The sequence below is a fragment of the Macaca mulatta genome, chromosome 9, assembly GCF_049350105.2.
Source record: "Macaca mulatta isolate MMU2019108-1 chromosome 9, T2T-MMU8v2.0, whole genome shotgun sequence".
Classification (NCBI taxonomy): Eukaryota; Metazoa; Chordata; class Mammalia; order Primates; family Cercopithecidae; genus Macaca; species Macaca mulatta.
The window spans coordinates 34,327,504-34,345,845 of NC_133414.1; the positions used below are offsets into that span (position 1 = coordinate 34,327,504).

At 41.7% G+C, this 18,342-nt stretch overlaps 1 protein-coding gene across 12 annotated transcripts in view; it reads right to left on the reverse strand.

Annotated features, from left to right (window-relative positions):
- Positions 1-17,456, reverse strand: part of ITGB1 (integrin subunit beta 1) — a 57,812-nt gene extending 40,356 nt beyond the window's left edge. For 5 of the 12 annotated variants that reach the window (XR_013397991.1, XR_013397990.1, XM_015146780.3 and 2 more), the window contains exon 1: positions 17,335-17,456. The gene's annotated coding sequence lies outside the window, so the exon portion shown is untranslated. Of the gene's footprint in view, positions 1-10,101; positions 10,147-10,847; positions 10,932-17,334 lie in introns of all 12 variants that reach the window. The other 7 variants (XR_013397992.1, XM_077946177.1, XM_077946174.1 and 4 more) reach the window with 3 other exon arrangements.
- Positions 17,457-18,342: the final 886 nt, after the last annotated feature.

Sequence of the window (18,342 nt, forward strand, 5' to 3'; positions counted from 1 at the left end):
AGACCTGGACAGGAAACGAGAGGCAGAGGGCCAGGGAGCCTCGCTTTCAACGCTGCTGGTCTCTCAACGCTGCTGGTCTTCCCTTCTACCGGTAGTGGGTGCCCCCTGCACATGTGCGTGGAAGGGGAAGGAACAGGCACTCAAGTCCTATGCCACAAAGCCCCCAGGACAGCACTTTTCTAAGTTGGCCTAGGGAACAACCGCATTGGGTTTACCTGGATGCCCACCCTAGGCCTAAAATCCACAATCTCTGAGCATGGGGCCTGGACTCCAGGTGATTCTTATGCTGAGAAAAGGACCCAAAGGGGTTTCCTCCCAATGGCATTCCATATGAAACAGAGTATGAGGGCATAACAGGGAAAGATGCCTTTCAGATGCTGGCCTAATTCTAATGCTTGTCTCCTCTTCACAGTCAAAGACCTAGAAACAGTTGTCTACACTGGTCTCCATTTCCTACCTACCTTCCCTCTCCTCAAGCCAGTACCTTCCCGTGTCACTTAATGAAGAAAGAGCTCTGAGAAATGCGAAGGCAATTTCATCTTTGTGCAACCATCAGAGCGCACTTACACAAACCGAGATGGTGTGGTCTCCTACACACCCAGGCTCTACGGTATAGCCTATTGCCCCTGGGCTACACAACTGTCCTGAACACTACAGGCAACTAGAATACTGCAGTAAGCATGTGTGTATCTACACTCAGCTAGACATAGAAAAACTACAGCAAAAGTATGGTACAAAAGATTTTAAAATTGATACACCGCTATTACCATTAATAGAGCTTGCAGGACTGGAAGCTGCTCTGGGTGGGTGGCTGGGTGGGTGGGTGAGTGAGTGAGTGGGGCAAGTGAGTACACTGCACAGAACACTCACTGAACAGGACATCACTGATATTACTATACACGGTACTGTGGACACAAACACACACACTACATTAGCATAGGCCTGCACAGCGGCGTGGGTCAGGATCATCAATGTCGCTGTCCTGCACCTACATATCCTGTCTCCAATGACACATGGAGCTGTCATCTCCTAAAAGGTCTCCCTCTTCGGGACTACTTCCTGAAGGACCTGGACCTGCCTGAGGCTGTTTTAACTTTTTTTTATATAAGGAGAAATACTCTCTCAAATAACAACAGGCTGGTGGTGGTGGCTCACGCCTGTAATCTCAGCACTTTGGGAGGCCAAGATGGGCAGATCACAAAGTCAAGAAATCGAGACCATTCTGGCCAACGTGGTGAAACCCCGTCTCTACAAAAAATACAAAAATTAGCTGGGTGTGATGGCGCACACCTGTAGTCCCAGCTACTCAAGAGGCTGAGGCAGGAGGATCGCTTGAACCCAGGAGACGGATGTTACAGCGAGCCGAGATTGTGCCACTGCACTCTAGCCTGGCGACAGAGCTAGACTCCATCTTTAAAAAACACAAAAAACAATACAGTGCAGTAAATATATAAAGCAGTAACACAGCTGTTTATTATCAAGTATGATGCACTGTAATTTACATGCTATACTTTTACATGACTGGCAGCATAGTCGATTTGTTTACATCAGCATCACCACAAACATGTGAGAAATGTGTTGTACTACGACACCACATTACTAGGCAAGAGGTGTTTTTCAGCTCCGTTATAATCTTATAGGACCACTGCCGTGTATGTGGTCCATCATTGACCAAAACATCATTATGTGGCACATAACCGTATAACTGATGTCCATGCCCAATCATATATGTGAAACTACTCTTGCAAAAGAACTCTTTCCAGGCCTTACCTTACTCTGCATTCATTCATTCATCATTCATTCATTCATTCACATGTTTTTTGACTCACTACAATATGTACTTGAAGAAGTATTATCAGTTTACTACCAAAGAATTTACACAAAGCAACATGTAAGACTATTCACCATGCTTTAACATACTCTACTCCCTTGAACTCTACTGGTTTCCCCCGCCTTTCTGGAGGTTCCTCTTCAGGCAGCTGTGTCAGGTTTTGAGCCATATCAGGAAATACAAGACTCACTGTTTCAAGGAACTTTCAGTTCAATGACAAAAATACAAATTATTATGATATGATGGTTTCAGTAATAAACAGGGACGCAGTGCACTGAGGACACTGAAATCTGCCTGGACAAGTTCAGAGGCGTCAGGGACATGGCAGTGTTTCAGTTAGACTTGAAGGCACACAGGAGACGGGTGTGGAGAAAAGTGGAGAGAAAATATTCCAGGCAAAAGGTCTGCACATGCAAAGCCATGCAGTCCCAAGGCGAAACTCCTTCTTAATCTTATTTCTAAGCATATGCATTTGGGCAGCTCCCTGCAACCCAAAATTGGAACTGTCTCACTTTTTCTCTCTTTATAGAAAAAAAGACTAGAAAAACGTATGTTTTTGTAGCTATATCTTGTTGGTGGAATGAGCTATTATTTTCTCTTTGTAATTTTCTATTGTAAGTATAAATTATATTATATTAAAATCTTAAAATATCAAAAAGGCCAAAGGGAATTTTGAAATATTTCTGAGACTTACGAGTTAGAAATAACAGGAACGAAGACCAAGCAGGCAGGAGGAGCTACGTTACAGAGAGCCAAATACCATCCATGCTAAAAGAGTTTGGATTCCATTCTATAAATAGGAGGGGAACCGAAAAAATTTGGGCAGGCTAGTAACACGTCTACATATACATGGCAGAAACTCAGTGGAGAAAAGGATAGGGGGCAAGACAGGAGTTGGAAGACAAATACAGAATTTACTGTAAAGGTTCAAGTGAGAGATGACAAATGTCTAAATTCAGATAACAGCAACAAACAAGAAGACGAACAATGATTAGAAGGCAGCTATGAGGGATCTGCTGTTTACTTGGAGAAGAAAGGATGGGAGAAATAAAGGAATTTAGAATAATCGTCACTTTTAAATAAAGAAGATGTAGGAGGGAGAATGGGGTTAGGGGAGAAAATGAGGTTTACTGTGAAATCTAGGGAAGATGCCTATTGGGAAGCTAGGACATGAGTATGGATCTCAGGAGATAAGTCAAGAGTTAGAGACACAGACATCAGAGTTGTCATAACCTAGGTGCTAACTGAACTTATGAACATGGATGCGATTGGGATGAAAAGAATACTTACGAAGAAAGGAGAGCTGGGGGCAAACTTGAAGAGGTGAAGACACAAGAAAGAGAAAAGGTAAGTGATGAAGCCAGACCTCCTTGGAGCAAAGAGGGATGGCATCTGGAGCCCAAGGGTATGGATCACCCTAAACAGAGACATGGTGCCTTTCTTCTAAGGCAGAGCAGGAGGTGAGAAAGCAGAGTTCATTCATGTATGACTGTTTTTTTCTGAAATAGGAAGAACAACTCCTAGGAAAAAAGGTAGGGCTTAGGGGTTGCAGAAAATTAGGAAAACACAATAGCATTACAGTGAGAGCCTGCAATGGTGAAAGCCCACCAGGTATTGGACACCCTAATTTATACAGGCATATTTGTAACACTCATTTCACTTCTATCTGCTAACATGTCTTCCCTGATGGATTCTAGGCTCCAAGAAAATAGGGCCTGGGTGTATCTTATTTATAGCTATCACAACTAGAAATACTTGGCACAAAGTCTATGCTCAAAAACTCTGCTGTTAGGCATGGTGGCTCATGCCTGCAATCTCAGCACTTTCAGCGGCTGAAGTAGGAGGACTGCCTGAGGCAGGAGTTCAAGACTAGCCTGGGTTACACAGTGAGACCCTGTCTCTCTTTTTTTTTTTTGGTGGGGGGGACAGGATCTTGCTGTGTCGCCTAGGCTGGAATGCAGCGGTGTGGTGTGATCACATCTCACTGCAGCCTCAACCTCCTGGGCTCAGGCAATCCTCCCACCTCAGCCTCCCAAGTAACTGGGACTACAGGTATGAGCCACCATGCCCAGCTAAAGATCCTGGCTCTATAAGAAAATAAATTAGCCTGGGCAACACAGCAAAACTTGGTGGGGGTGGGGACCAGGGGAGAGGGCCATGAGTCCCGGAGTGGAAGCTGCAGTAAGCTATGATCACACCACTGCACTCCAGGCTGGGCAATGGAGTGAGACCCTGTCTCAAAAGATTTTAAAAGGTAAAAATATATTTGCTGAACTATACTGAATTGTGTGACATTTTTCTCTGACATTACTCAGAAGAATGTCTCAGAATTACTTAATGTGAAGAACTTCTCTAAACAGAAAAGTGTTACTATAGATATCCAAATGACAATTTAAATTTTCAATTACTTTAAATATATAAGCCAACTTAAAGATAGATATAAAATGTCTCATGCTCATGGCTCTTATACATTATGAAACCAAAATTAACTTCCAAGTACAAACATAGATGCTGAAGTTATATTAACTGGGTTATAAGATGGTCAACCAGATAAACTAAATGTTTATTATTAACATGAAAGTACAATTTGTTTTCAATTCTTGTAGAAATGCCCAAATATCTGAGAATACCTCCCATGGTCCCTCAGACTCCAATTTGGAATCACTAAATTTACTTCCTGGTTTGCAGGGCAGGTGCAAGAGGAAAGGTAGGGGTGGGGGGCAAAGAAGGTGCAGTGCTAACAAAAAGTTAACAAATAAGAGGAAAAAGTCAAAAGACCAGACATCACACCAGGGAGGTGAGAGGAGAGGGGACCACGGAAACAAGGAAGTGAAAAGAGCTGGAACCTAAGACAGTTAAGAATTTACAATTTCAGAGACAGGCAGTCTTGTGGGGAGGGGGGAAGCCTGTATTAAAAATACAGTACTAGGTCACTGTTTTAGCTAGGGTTCTGCCAAAGCAGAGCCTGGGACCAGAACTTGCGTGCAGGCAGTTTACTGGAAGGTGACCCCAGGAAAAGAGAGAGACACTTTGAACATGGTGAACCAAGAAAAAGAGAAAAAGCCAATACAAAGATACTATCTTTAACATACTGAGTACCTGAGGACTTGATCTTGTGGAAAACTTTTGAGAAGTACTTAGAAAGTCTGTCCAATGAAAGTCAACAGGGAAATGTATCAACTCCAGTTGCACAGGTAAGGTCACCTCAAGGGGCATTAACTCCCCTAACACTTCTAAGAACTACAGAGCACGTGCCCAGGGACAGAGAAGAGGGAACAGACAACAAGGAACAGACAACAAAGCTGGTTAGAGGAGTCACAGGGTTAAGCAAAAGAGAGGCACCTGAAGCAGCATGCAGTCAGCCAGGAGTGAGCCACAGACTGTTCCCAGCAGCACCAGCTGGAATCAGAGCGGAAGCCAAGAGGATGAAAGACACACGAGGTTTCCAGTACAGTGGCCAATGGCCACTAAAGTTGAGAGACAAGAAAACTGCTAGACCAGAGTTCAGGGAAGGCCTGGGAGCCACAGTCCCCACTCACTAGCACTGCTGCCAGCCAGCTGGGCCTGGGCTGCAGAGCAGGTAAGCTCGAAAGCTGGGCCAAAGCCCTTGTGTGGGCGCGGTGTGGACCTTGGTCTGTAAGGGGGCGTCCACGTGGCAGCAGCCGTGATCATGGGGGCCCTGGGCTCAGGCAACAGCACTAGTTGTCAAACACTGTGAAGCACCTCTCCAGTGGAGACCTGCTCCGGGACAGCATGCTGCGGGGCACAGAAATTGATGTGTTAGCTAACGCTTTCATTGACCAAAGGAAACTCATCCCAGATGATGTCATGATTCGGCTGGCCCTACATGAGCTGAAAAATCTCACCTAGTATAGCTAGCTGTTGGAAGGTTTTCCAAGGGCACTTCCACAGGCAGAAGCCCTAGATAGAGCTTCTTAGACAGACACAGTGATTAGCCCAAATGTGCCCTTTGAGGTCATTAAACAATGCCTTACTGCTCACTAGATTCATCCTGCCAGTGGCCGAGTCTACAACATTGAATTCAACCTTCCCAAAACTGTGGGCACTGATGATGTGACTGGGGATCCTCTCACTCAGTGTGAGGATGATAAACCGGAGATGGTTATCAAAAGACTAAAGGCTTATGAAGCCCAAACAAAGCCAGTCCTGGAATATTACCTAGCTCTTCTGCAAACTAAAGTTCCACAAAGAAGCCAGAAAGCTGCCATTACTTCATGAGGAGAAATGCATGTAACTAGCAAGATGAGGAAACCTCCTAGTCCTTGCATTTAAAAACTGCTTTTCCTAAGACTTCCAGTATGTATGAATTCTTTGAAAATTATATTACTCTTATTTCTACTGATTTTATTCTGGATACTGAGGATGTGCCAAACGAGTCAGATACTAAGATTAATCTTTTGAAATCATCTAGCGTGTTTTATCCAGTTACCTGCAAAACCATCAGAGATGTCTAAACTTTTAAAACACATTAGAGTAAAATTAAAAGAACAATTGGTAGTAATCTAACTTTTTGTTCATTAAGAATAAGTGGTTGATAAAATGTCCAAAAATATTTAATGTTGATAAAATATTTTGGAAAAGTTTTAAAAAGTTCCATGTCATTTGGGGAAAATATCTCATCAGAAATTTCTGCATAGATTAATGCCAAAAAATACATTTCTAGCATTGTGGAACATAGTGATACTACATAAAATTCCAGAAAAAAAGCAACTGGATTTACAGATTTGTTGTAAGATACAAATTCACTGCTGCCTTTACACTAATAAATGTATAAGCTAACCATACATATATGCTGTATTTATTTTGTTAAACATACTTTCAATTTACTCAGAATTTTCAATTTGCTATAAAAATGTATCAATTAACATACAGAAAAATATTACTTTAAGATGACTTTTCTTTTGAAAATACATATGTATTGAGGGTTATAATTTTTGTGAGAAATTGACATTATAAGTTCCTGGATAAGCATCAAAGTTGAATAAAAATTGTCATCTTCTAGAAATTTCTCCATGTTTTCTGTATCTAGCGCAACGTCTTAATATTTAATAAATGAAGAAACTAACGATAAAAACAACTGGAGATACATTGAGGTATCAAAAAATAAAACACTGAACTTCACGACAGCAGACATTTGTGGCATCTACCATCGTACAACATTGTGTAGTGCAGAGTTATACTGGCAAATTAATCTGTGTCTCAGTTTCCTCACCTTTAAAATGGGGACAGTAGTATTTACCTTGTAGGGGTTTTGTGAAATTTAAATAAGTCGATAAGCATAAAACATTTAAAACAATGTCTGGCCAATTTTAAGTACCTGGGTGTTACTTGTTATGATTATTACCAAATGTTATAGGAGGCGCTCAATAACAACGTAATTGAATAAAGAAGTAACCACGGTTGAATGCTTTGCTTTTTTCAATTGTAATTATAACCAGAAAACTGACTGGATCCACTTTAGGGAAGACACAAGATATGAAAGAAAGGATAAAGTTTGAAAGTTAGAAGTAACACAACTACAGAAAATAGATTAATGTGGATTGTTATAGCCATTCATACACTGACATCCTCAACGTCAAAACCTTTTTGTACTCTTTACAGATTCCACATCCAAGTAGAATTCTATTTAATGTGCTTTCTAACAATCCGATTCCTGACAAATGTGTTCATAAAGTAATAAAAGCAGCAAAACCTTAAACGTTTTATACTAACATAGACAAAATACAAATACTCTGAACACTAATATCACAGAAACCCTTAAAAAAAGATTGAAGGGAGGTAATAACATACCTAATACGAATAGAAATAAGGAGGAACCTTTGAGGTTTGCTATGCTTTGAACGTGTCCCCAAGGTTCACATGTTGGAAACTTAATCCCTGAAGCAACAGTGATGAGAAGTGGGACCTTTAAGAGGTGAGTAGGTCACGAGGGCTCTGCTCTGCCACATGAATGGATTAATGCTATTACCAGAGGAGTGGGGAATGGGTTCCAGATAGAAGACCGAGTTTGGCCTCCTCCTCATCTCTCGCTCTCTTGCCCTTCTGCCTTCTACCATGGGATGATACAGCAGGAAGACACGACATACCAACACCTTGATAATGGACTTCCCAGTCCCCAGAACCTTGACATAAATTACCCAGTCTGTGGCATTCTGTTATAGCACCACAAAGACTAAGACGAGGTTCTTACATCACGAGAAAGGAAACCCCCCTGAAAGGACTAGAATACGAATTCTGTTTCATTAATCAAACACAACTAGCAATATGATTCTGTTCAGGGACTGCTGCTCACTTTGGATTACTGAAAAAAAAAAAAAAAGACTGATTTCTCAATTGAGAGGGCCAGACTAGGTACAGGCAAGAAGAGCAGAATACACTAAGTTTTGATGATTTAAAGTAATTTGTAACAAAAAGTTATTTCATTTAGAACTTTGAAAAATTAGAATTTTATTTCAGCACCTTCAAATGGATATGATAATAATAATAAAATAATAGCATCTATCTCCTCCAGGTAACTCTATGAGGTGGAGAATAATAGTGTCTTTGTTTTACAGATGAGGAAACAAAAGCACAGCAAGATTAAACAACTTGCAATAGTGGAATCAAAAGTTGCACAGGTGGAATTGAAACCTGACCATCTGTATACAGAAGCTATGACCTGACTTCATTAAACTATAATTTTTTGAAAGCCTACTTAATCACTACTTTAAAATAAAGAACATCTTTCTAGTGTTAGAACTGACTCAGAGCACAGAAATGGAAAGGGCTTATAATGTTCTATGAGTTTATTTCTTGGGCATTTGAACTTAATAGAGGCCAAGAAAAGTTATTTTAATTGCCATATTTCATAAGTACAGACAAAGGTTTTGTGTCTTGTTCCTATAAAAGCATTTCACCTTAAGGTCATTTTCTACCATATGCAATTTTATCTAAGGGGTCATAATTCATTCCCTGAACAATAAACAATCTTAAACACCATCCACAAATAATCTCATTTTAGTGCTTAACTGAAATATATGCAATTGTTTCTATTGTCAAAAATAGTGCATAATTGTTTTAATCTTCACTGTAAACAAATCTTTATCCATAAAAGTATGGTTTTAAATCATGTTCAAACTTTTAAATACACACTCATTATTTATTAACTGTTTTAAACAATTTTACAAATAATTCATTCGGCATTTCCTTTTAAATTTACAGATACAATGTTTAGAAACTTTATATGGACTATATTTGTAGAAATTAAACACTTACACTTTAGAAAGAAATTACCTTAAAAAATGTAACAAGTTCATTTCAGAGTTGAAAAATAAGCCACCTAAACACCAACTCAAATAAAAAGAATACACAAAGGATTTCACAAAATCTCAAATCTTTTCACCTTAACAGTAGAAAAGATTCTGATACCTATAGAGGTATATCATAAATGTCCTCTAAAAATTATAATAAAGTTGGATTCATCCCAAGTCTGTTCTACCATCATTATTTTCTGTATCTGCTTTTAAAAGGGGGGAAAATAGGTCAATAACAGATTTTAGCATTTAAAAATCAATCTACTCCAGAAAAAGAACACAGAGCCAAATTGAAAGACATGAGGTTCCTTCCACTTATCCCACATAGAGAGTAATAAAAACGGGAAAAACATGAATGGAAGAAACTGAGAAATCTTTCTGAATTCTGTACCATCTGAGAGGGTGACATGTGGAGAAAAGTTCCTCCCATGGAAAGGGCACCTTTCCCCTTACCGAAAGAACAATTAAAACTCAACATTTTTTTTCTTCCATTGGCAGGAAGAGGTGTCTTGGTGACTACAGAGGTGTTTATGGCCCAAGTATTAATAAGCTAGCATTAATGATTAACAAAACTTAGCAGAAAGAATAGAGAAGAAAAAAATAGGAGACATGAAAGAGAAGAGGCTAAGGAATCCCAGACAAAGATGTAACACCACATTTGAAGTCCTCTTCTCCTCTCCTTGACAAATAGAAAAGTAGTCTGAATTAGAAAACTGTCTAAACTGCACTACTCCTACCCAGAAGAAAAATGGCTTTTTAAAGAGCACTAACCCCTTCTCACATAATGATGTCAGCTTGGGCTAAGAAGCTCTAACAACAAAGGTTTGGCTGCTCCAAAGCTATAGGTTCACAAAACAATTTGAAATCTGAGAACAGCTCACAACAGGGCTAGATACCTCATGAAAATTATACAACAACAGATTGAAGATAAAATTCATCACTAGTGACTTTACCTACCTTCTCCAGGAAAATGAAATACGAAGATCTTTAGCAACACCCAATCTAGAAGTGCAACGGAAAGACAAAATAATGGATGTAGTACGCTTTGGCAAACAAAATGCCTAAAAGACAGTATATTGGGGATAAGGGGAGGTAAAGCCTGGAAACTTAACACCCAGGAAAGACTTCTACAGAACAAAAAGTGAAAGGGAGTCAGTGAAGAATCTTCTCTAAAAATAAGAGAAAATCTAGAACTCATTATGCTCTTCAAGAAAGTCAGAAAATCTCAAACAGATCTTGACAGTGATCAAAAAGTAAAACCACAAAAAGTAAAAGGAAGAAAATTTAGGCTGGAATCCTCTACAGAACTCCTAAACATGAAGAACAGAATCAACATAACAGGAAAATCACACAAAACTCAAATAATTCAAGCCAATTAGAAATGTCATCTAATGGTGATCTCATAAACAGACAACTGGTATAGCACCACCACCACCAGCCCCTCCCTGCCCTGAAAAAAAAAAAAAAAAAAGCTTTATGTGAGAAATGGGAAAAAAATGAAGCATTTAATTCAAATGGGGGTAAAGGGGCACAAAATTAACTCAAGACTTCAGAGGATGAACTTAAAATAAAAGCAGAAAAATACACTTTAAACAAAGCTATTAAGCCATAATATGAAGGGCTGATCCAAAATGAGCAAAAAACCTGTCTGAACTTAATTCTTCCCAGGTCCTCCTTCCACTCAAAAGGTAAGACATTATTACCTAGCAATTGATTGTTTTTCAAACCAGCTTAGTATTCTGTTCCTTCTTTTCAGTCTCTATGTCTGCGGACTTTTTTGCCTTTCCCTGTGAGGAGGAAAGAAGTTGGAAACGGTTTTGGTTGAAAGTTTACTCTGGGGCAAGTTTACAAAGATAATTGTGAGTGGAGCTAGCAAAAGAACCATCATGATCAATGATATCAATAAGCACCTGACAGCAAGACTTATTCCCCGTAATTTCAATTAAGGAGAATTATGTTCTCAAACTGCATAATTATATCCCCTTTTTAAGCAGATCATTCCAGAATGCTTCCTTGATTAAAACCAATTTTAACCACATCTTTTGTCACATCTTCCTCTCCATCCTGTCTGTGGTGGAGTGCATACAGTATTTTAAATATATGATAAATGTTTTAAAACCATGATAAACATAGGAAGAAAAGAGTTTCTCAATTTACTCATCAGTAAGCTGTAAATAGTATCTACCATAGAATTGTTGGAAAGATAAAATATGATCATTATATGAAAGCTTTTATCAGCAAATACCTTTCTAAGTGATCAACAGCTCATAATTTACTTGATTACCAAATTTGCTTCTTGTTCTCCAACTCATTAATCGTGGCCTTCTAAAACAAGAACCTCAGTGACTCTTTAACAAATGTTTCTCAATCTTTTTAATCCATGCTTCTTTAATAAGCATAAATCTTACTCCCTATTATACTTTTTGTAACATTTTTCTAATATAACATTATACTACCAAATATGCTTTTTCAAACTCCAATTTCCTCCTCCAATAATCAAACATGACCCCGTACCACCCCTTTAAAAGAAGCACTGAAATCATATGAAGAAAATCATACATAAACCATAAAATACTGTGCATAGGGGAAGAATAATCTACTATTCCTAACTTCATAAATTATGAAAGCTTAAGTTATTTACATATTCATTCAATAAACATTTATACAGAAAAATGTGACTTCCATACTTCAAATGGTACATACCTAATTTTGTATGTAAATATTTTCCTCATCACTCCACTGAAACTACTCCCTACACAAAACAGAATGCTGATTTTTCTTCTTCCTTTCCGCCTACACAAAACAGAATGCTGATTTTTCTTCTTCCTTTCCGCCTTTATTGCCTCTTCATCTCCTCACCAATCACAATCAACTTAATTACTCCTTCTTTGTGGTTCCAAAATAGCCTTGATAGTGGCCAGCACAGTGAATGACAAACCTTCAGTGATGCTCAATAATATAGTGTTATTTCTGTTCAAACTTCTATTATAACTAATTTTATTCATGTCTGTATCTCTCATCAGGCTAGTGTTGGAGGGCAAGAATCCAGGCTTTCATTTTAAAATATAGCCTTCATATATCATTGTGATACATATATGATATTATACATAACTCCTAATAAGTAACAAAGTGGCCAAGTACTATCTGTGAAATTAGACTGGATTCTTCCTATGCTGTCCCTTGAAAGTGCCACCCATCTGTCTTCCAACCTTCACTCATACCATTCCAAGCTCAGGCCTCATCTCCTACACAACGTGTTCCGAAACCACACAAGACAATGCTGAGATTTTTCTAACGCTGTTAGGGAATATTTTATGGTACAGTACATTGTATAAAACACTCTTTGGTATTTATGTTTTCCTGAACCGAACACAACTTGTTCCAACTAGACAACAGACTCAACATCAAAGACCATGCCGACTTCTTGATTCATGCCCAACGAGTAAAGCATTTTTCAGGTAACTGGTACTCAATGTACTGATAGAATAAAATGTAATGTACAGCCGAGCTACATCCTGATGCAGAGCTGTTGTGACAAATGTTGTGACAGATGTTGCTGGTCAGCGCTGGCAGGCATCCTTAAAGGAGTAAGTGGCACGGCGCCTACACTCTCTGGTGATACAAAAAAAAAAAAAAAAGGTTGCTCATGGGGTGAGAGAACTGCATTCTACTTACATCAGGCAGCAGCTATTCTCCAACTCCTGGAACAAGAGAACGACAGAAACATGCAGACTGCTTTATAGGGTAGATGTGGAAACCAATGCCCTGGAAGTATAGTACTCTGACAAAGGTCACACAGAAATTCAGTGGCAGACCCTGCACTGACACCCAGGTTTCCTGCCTCCCAATCGAGAAGCCTTTACTACATCAAACTGCTTCTCTGATCAGGTACCTGAAAATAAATTACCACAAAGGGATGTGACCAATGAAGTCTTTTTGTCTTTAACTCAAACATGCCAATCACTGGAAAAACCCAGAAATACCTTTGTCACTCACAAAAATGTCACTCAAAGGAATTAGAAGTTCAGAGAAGAAACTGGGGAAGGTAAATGCTTTTCTGGATTCCTCTTCCTCTACCCACCTTGACTGTTCCCAGGTCCTCCTTCAGCCCGTTTTTCACTCCACACCCTCCTTTGGTGTTTGCATGCACAGCCTATAGCTTCAACCAGTACTTAATAGACTGAGAATTTCCAAATTGAAATCTCTGGTTTTTTTTGTTTTTTTTTTGTTTTTTTAGCTCTTACCCTGTGTATTCAACTGCAATTTAGACATCTCCACCTATGTCCCCGGTCACCTTAAAAAAATAAAACTCAGCCTCATAAGGTCATCATTTCCCCTCTGCTCCAGCCAACCAGCAGCCCCGGCTTGTGGTCACCCTCTCACCTCAGTGAACAGCACCTCCTAGCCAGAGACCAGTGTCACATTGGGTTTCTTTCATTTCTCTTATCAAGTCTTTTCAATTCTCCCTCCTAAATATACTAGTTCTTGAACTCCACTCAAATCATCCTCCATATAGGGGATGTGCAAAGGTTTCTGACCACTCACCTTTATCACTAAAAAAATTCTAAGCATACATGTACCCAAAATACATGTAATTTATAAATTCAAATACGTGTACTTCTACAGCAATACAGTAAGATATAAATCATAATCAAAATTTTAAACTTTGAAGTGATGAGATCAACAAACATAATAGTAGACCTAAAATTTTCTTCCCATACTTCAGTGAGTCTTTTTACGCACCCCTGGAGATCAGGAACCTGCACTTTGAAATTATATACAATGAGACTGGTCCTACAAGAAATACATACATATATATGCTTGTGTGTATGTGTGTTTATATACATATGTATATGTACTGGAGGCAGCTTTTCTCATGCACACACACGTTTCATGAGGTGATATGCACATGTTTAAGCATATTGCTAAATATAGTTAACTCTACTTTCTAAAGTCACAAATCAAACGGCAAGTTTAAAGTCAGTTGACCTCTAAACACTCACAGCCACTTTTAAAGCAGTAACACATGTATAAAGTATAGTTTGGATCCTTTTGTACACAGCTCCTGAAAGAGAGAAATTTTTTTTCACCTACCGACAGACATATTGGAAGGCTGCTAATATTCTGACTTTTACGCACTGTACCCCCTTTAACCTGGGTACATACCATAATATTCTTTCAGTTTTCCACAGCTATAGATACCCCTAGCATGACACTTCAGGATTCAGAAGACGAAGGTACCTTTCTGTATCTTAACCTCTCTACTCCACACTTCCCACCTCTGAAAAAACAACCAGCCAAATTCTCAGAACCTAAAACCAAGTCAGAGTAAACACTGCTAATACAATACAGACACTTACATATTTACCTGGCATAATCTCTAGGATTCCACCCACAACCTAACAGATCCTAACTCTCTCGTAGAGTGAGAAAATCTGCTAAAATCTGACAAAAGTCCAAATGAATCCTTTCAGATATATGTAGCTTGTTACATACTCAGAAAAGTTAAGTTCTCGGAACTTGAAAGCTCTCTGAAACTTTTACAAGATGTTTCAGCTTATCACACTAGCAGCATGGTTAAGGGCAAACCAGAGCAGCTACAGAATATTAATGAATATTTTTTTCGGACAGAACACTGTACTACTCCCTGCTGTAAGCCACAACTTACTTATCAAGAAGTCAAACAATAAAGACATTAAAATCAGTGGCAAGCACTCTTAGAAAAACTGGCACCATGTTGTTTGACCACTTTTCATTATTATAGTATGACCATTTGTCCCCAGTGTCACTCCCAGAGTTAGGAAGAACACCAATGTAGAACTACATTTTCATTCGTGATGGTAATTTGGGGCTGATTTAAATTAAATTATACTGACCAGAAAGCTAAGAAGAAAGCTGCCTAATTGTTAAAATTACTAAATGCAGTGACTTTCAGAATTGTTGATTCCATGCATTTCATGTACAGAATGTTGAAGGTATTCAAAAATAACTTTAATACAGAACTTTACATTGTTAGGAAAATCACATAAAATTGTAGGTCTAGGTCTGAAGTCAACATAGATGAGTTAAACAGTCTATTTGCTTCCTTTTTACAGAATTAAGCTATTAACCACATTCTTTGTCCTTTTAGCTAGTATTCTAATAACATCTTCCACCTTCATACTCAATTTTGGGATAAATAAAATGGCTTTCCCCCCAAATGCCTGTAATCAAAATACCAATGTTTTTTATTTAACACTTCACCATCTTCAGTCACTTATATAATATTGATCAATGAGCCAACATTATTTAAAAATATGAGAATTACAGTGAGACTCTAAGTCCTGACCCCTCTGGGCCTTGATGTCCACAAATGAACAGGTAACTGCCAACTAAAGTTCCTTAATCATTTCTAAAAGTGGCCTATTGTATACCCTATCGTAAAGGGCATATGTGGTTTAAGAAAGATGTCTAAATTCCTCTAGAACGTTATTTTTGTAGCATCAGAAGTACAATAAGAAAAATAATAATAACCTAAGGGCCAGGCTCAGGGGGCTCAAGTCTGTAATCCCAACACTTTGGGAGCTCTAGGAGAGAGGACTGCTTGAGCCTAGGAGTTTGAGGCCAGCCTGGGCAGCATAGTGAAATCCTGTCTCTACAAAAAATTAAAAAATTAGCCGGGCATGGTGGCAGGCGCCTGTCGTTCCAGCTACTCAGGTGGCTGAGGTGGAAAAATAACTTAAGCACGAGAGGCTGAGGCTGCAGTGAGCTGTGATAGCTCCTCTGCACTCCAGCCTGGGCGACAGAGACCCTGTCTCAAAACAAAACAAAATAACCTAGCAATTCTATCCACCTGTTATCCATGTGGCATGTTGGCCCAAAGAAACCTTACTAATGATGTTACCAATTACCTTCCGAGAAATCTTTTTACTATAAAAGAAGGGCTGAAAAGCAGTCAATATTCATTGAGCATCTACTCTCAAGCTAAGTGTTTTACATTTTGCATTTGATTTTCACGACTATAGTTAGGAAGGTTACTTTTGGTTTAAACGTAGGCTCTGGAGCTAGACCCCATGCCTTCTCCAGGAGCTCCCGATGACCATATGCAACTTACTTTTTGCTCCCGGTGCCTCCGTTTCTTCACTCGGAAAATGGAAATAGAAACAGTAGCAATCTCATTAGAGCAGTTCCAGAATTAAATAATACACATGAAATGCCTAGAGCTAAACCTGGCCCTCGCTGTCATTGTTATAAAAATGAATTATTAGTGTAGGTAGTATTGTTCCTATTTCACAGATGAGGAAACGGAAGCTTAGAGAATGCAACTTACTAATGATCATACCAATGAGTGCAAAGCTTTGGACTTAAAAGCACGAATTTGATTAAATGAAAGTTACTTAGAGAGTGGGAGTCTCATAAATCCAATTTATGAAGCCTAAGAAATGACACGCGGTAAAAATGATACTAGACACAGGACGGGCTCTCAGGCTCGCGGACCGGGTCTGAGCGCAAAGTGGCCGTGGCCCTGTGTCCTGGTCCCGGGGTGCCCGGCAGGGGCCGGCGACTCTTGACTTCCCGGCATTCGCGTTTATAAACACCGGGAAGTGAACTGCACTGCCGCCGCCGCGCCCCCGGTCCCCAGCGGCTCCGCGAGGCCACTTTCTATCCCGGCTCCAGTCGGAGAAGACCAATCCCAACAGCGGGCGCCGACGGCCGGCTCGACGCTGCTCCAAAAACAGCAGCCAGCGAGGGAGCGAGAGACAAAGGCGCAGGACCAGTCCAGGGGCGCGCTGAGTCCTAAACGCCGAGCCCCGGGTGGCCTCGCTGGCTCCCACCTGCGCTCGCCCAGCCTGGCGGGAGACCGCAGGTGTCAGGAGCCGCTCAGGCCCGGTCCTCCGCAGCTCCAGCAGCCCCGACGTGACAGCGCCCAGGCCCGCGACCCTAGCGCTCAGAACGCGGCTGGGCCGACTCGGCGCCCGGACGCTGCCAGCGCCTGGGACCCGAGGGGGGTGGCGGTGTGCGGACTTCCTCCCGGACTAGCCTGGAATCCCGCCCCAGCCCCCACCGGCCCGCGGCCGCCCCCGCCCCCGCCCCCACGCCTGGCACAAAGGTCCCGGCGCGGCCCGGGCCGGCGGCTGTTAAGTGCTGTCGCGCACAGCAGACCCGAGGCCGCGGCCTGCACCCCCACACCCGAGGCCCGCCGGCGCCTACCTTCTCCGCGCGGCGTCCGGGCCCCGGCGCGGTGGGCTCCGGCCTGCTGTTCCGCGACTCCCGCTCGGCCTCTCCTGCGGGCTGGCGGGACCTCCCGAGTCTCGGGCGCGGCGGGTGGCGGCGGCTCCTCCTCCTCAGGGGCGGGAGGAGGGGACTCGGCGGCCCAGAGCCGCCCCCCGGCAGGAAACCAGCCGCGGCCCCGCCTCCTCTGCGCGTCTGATCCCGCTCCCGAGGCCGCCACCGCCCTCTCCCTCCGGAAACGCATTCCTCTCCCGCCGCGTCAGCCCGGCCCCGGGGCGAGGAGGAGGCGCAGGAGGAGGCAGGAAGCGCGACCGGGACAAAGGAACCGGCCCGCTCGGGAGCGCGCCTGAGGGAGGCCGTGGAGGGCAGGGCCGGGACTCCGCTGAGACAGTCGCCATGCCTCAGTTTCCTCCTCTGTGAAGGGCGGGAGGGGTCGGTTGCGCCCTAAAGCCCCGCGCGTTCCTGGTGTAGCCTGCTGGGCCCGTGTTCTTTAAGTTCCGCTTCCTCGGATCCGCGTGTCCGACCCTCCCTCCCGTTTGTCCACTGATGTCCCGTTTAGAGCCCGGGAGGTCCTGATTCCCGGAAGCCCCCTCAGTCCCGAGGCAAATCGGTACCATGAACCCCCCATACCCTGCAGGACTCCATGGGGCCAAAAACCACGTGGTCATTCTGGAAGGGAACTGGCTAAGCCAGGACTGCTTTTCTGGAGTGATAATGTGCTAGCGTGTGTCTAAGAGAAAGATGAAGACTTGGGAAACCCGTGGGTGCCACGAAGGGTGGTGGGACTGGGGAACGTTTTAGAAAACCTGGTGAGTTGGGTCCTGCTTTTGATAGATTTATCTGGAGGTCCCTTTATGGGGAACAGGGATGAGAAGGAAAAGTTTCTTCCTACGGAGTAAAGTTTCTGTTTCAAACCTCTTTAAAAAAGAAGAAAAAAAAAAGGAGATGGGGGCTGGAAACAGAACGTTTGAAAGAGAAGGAAACATT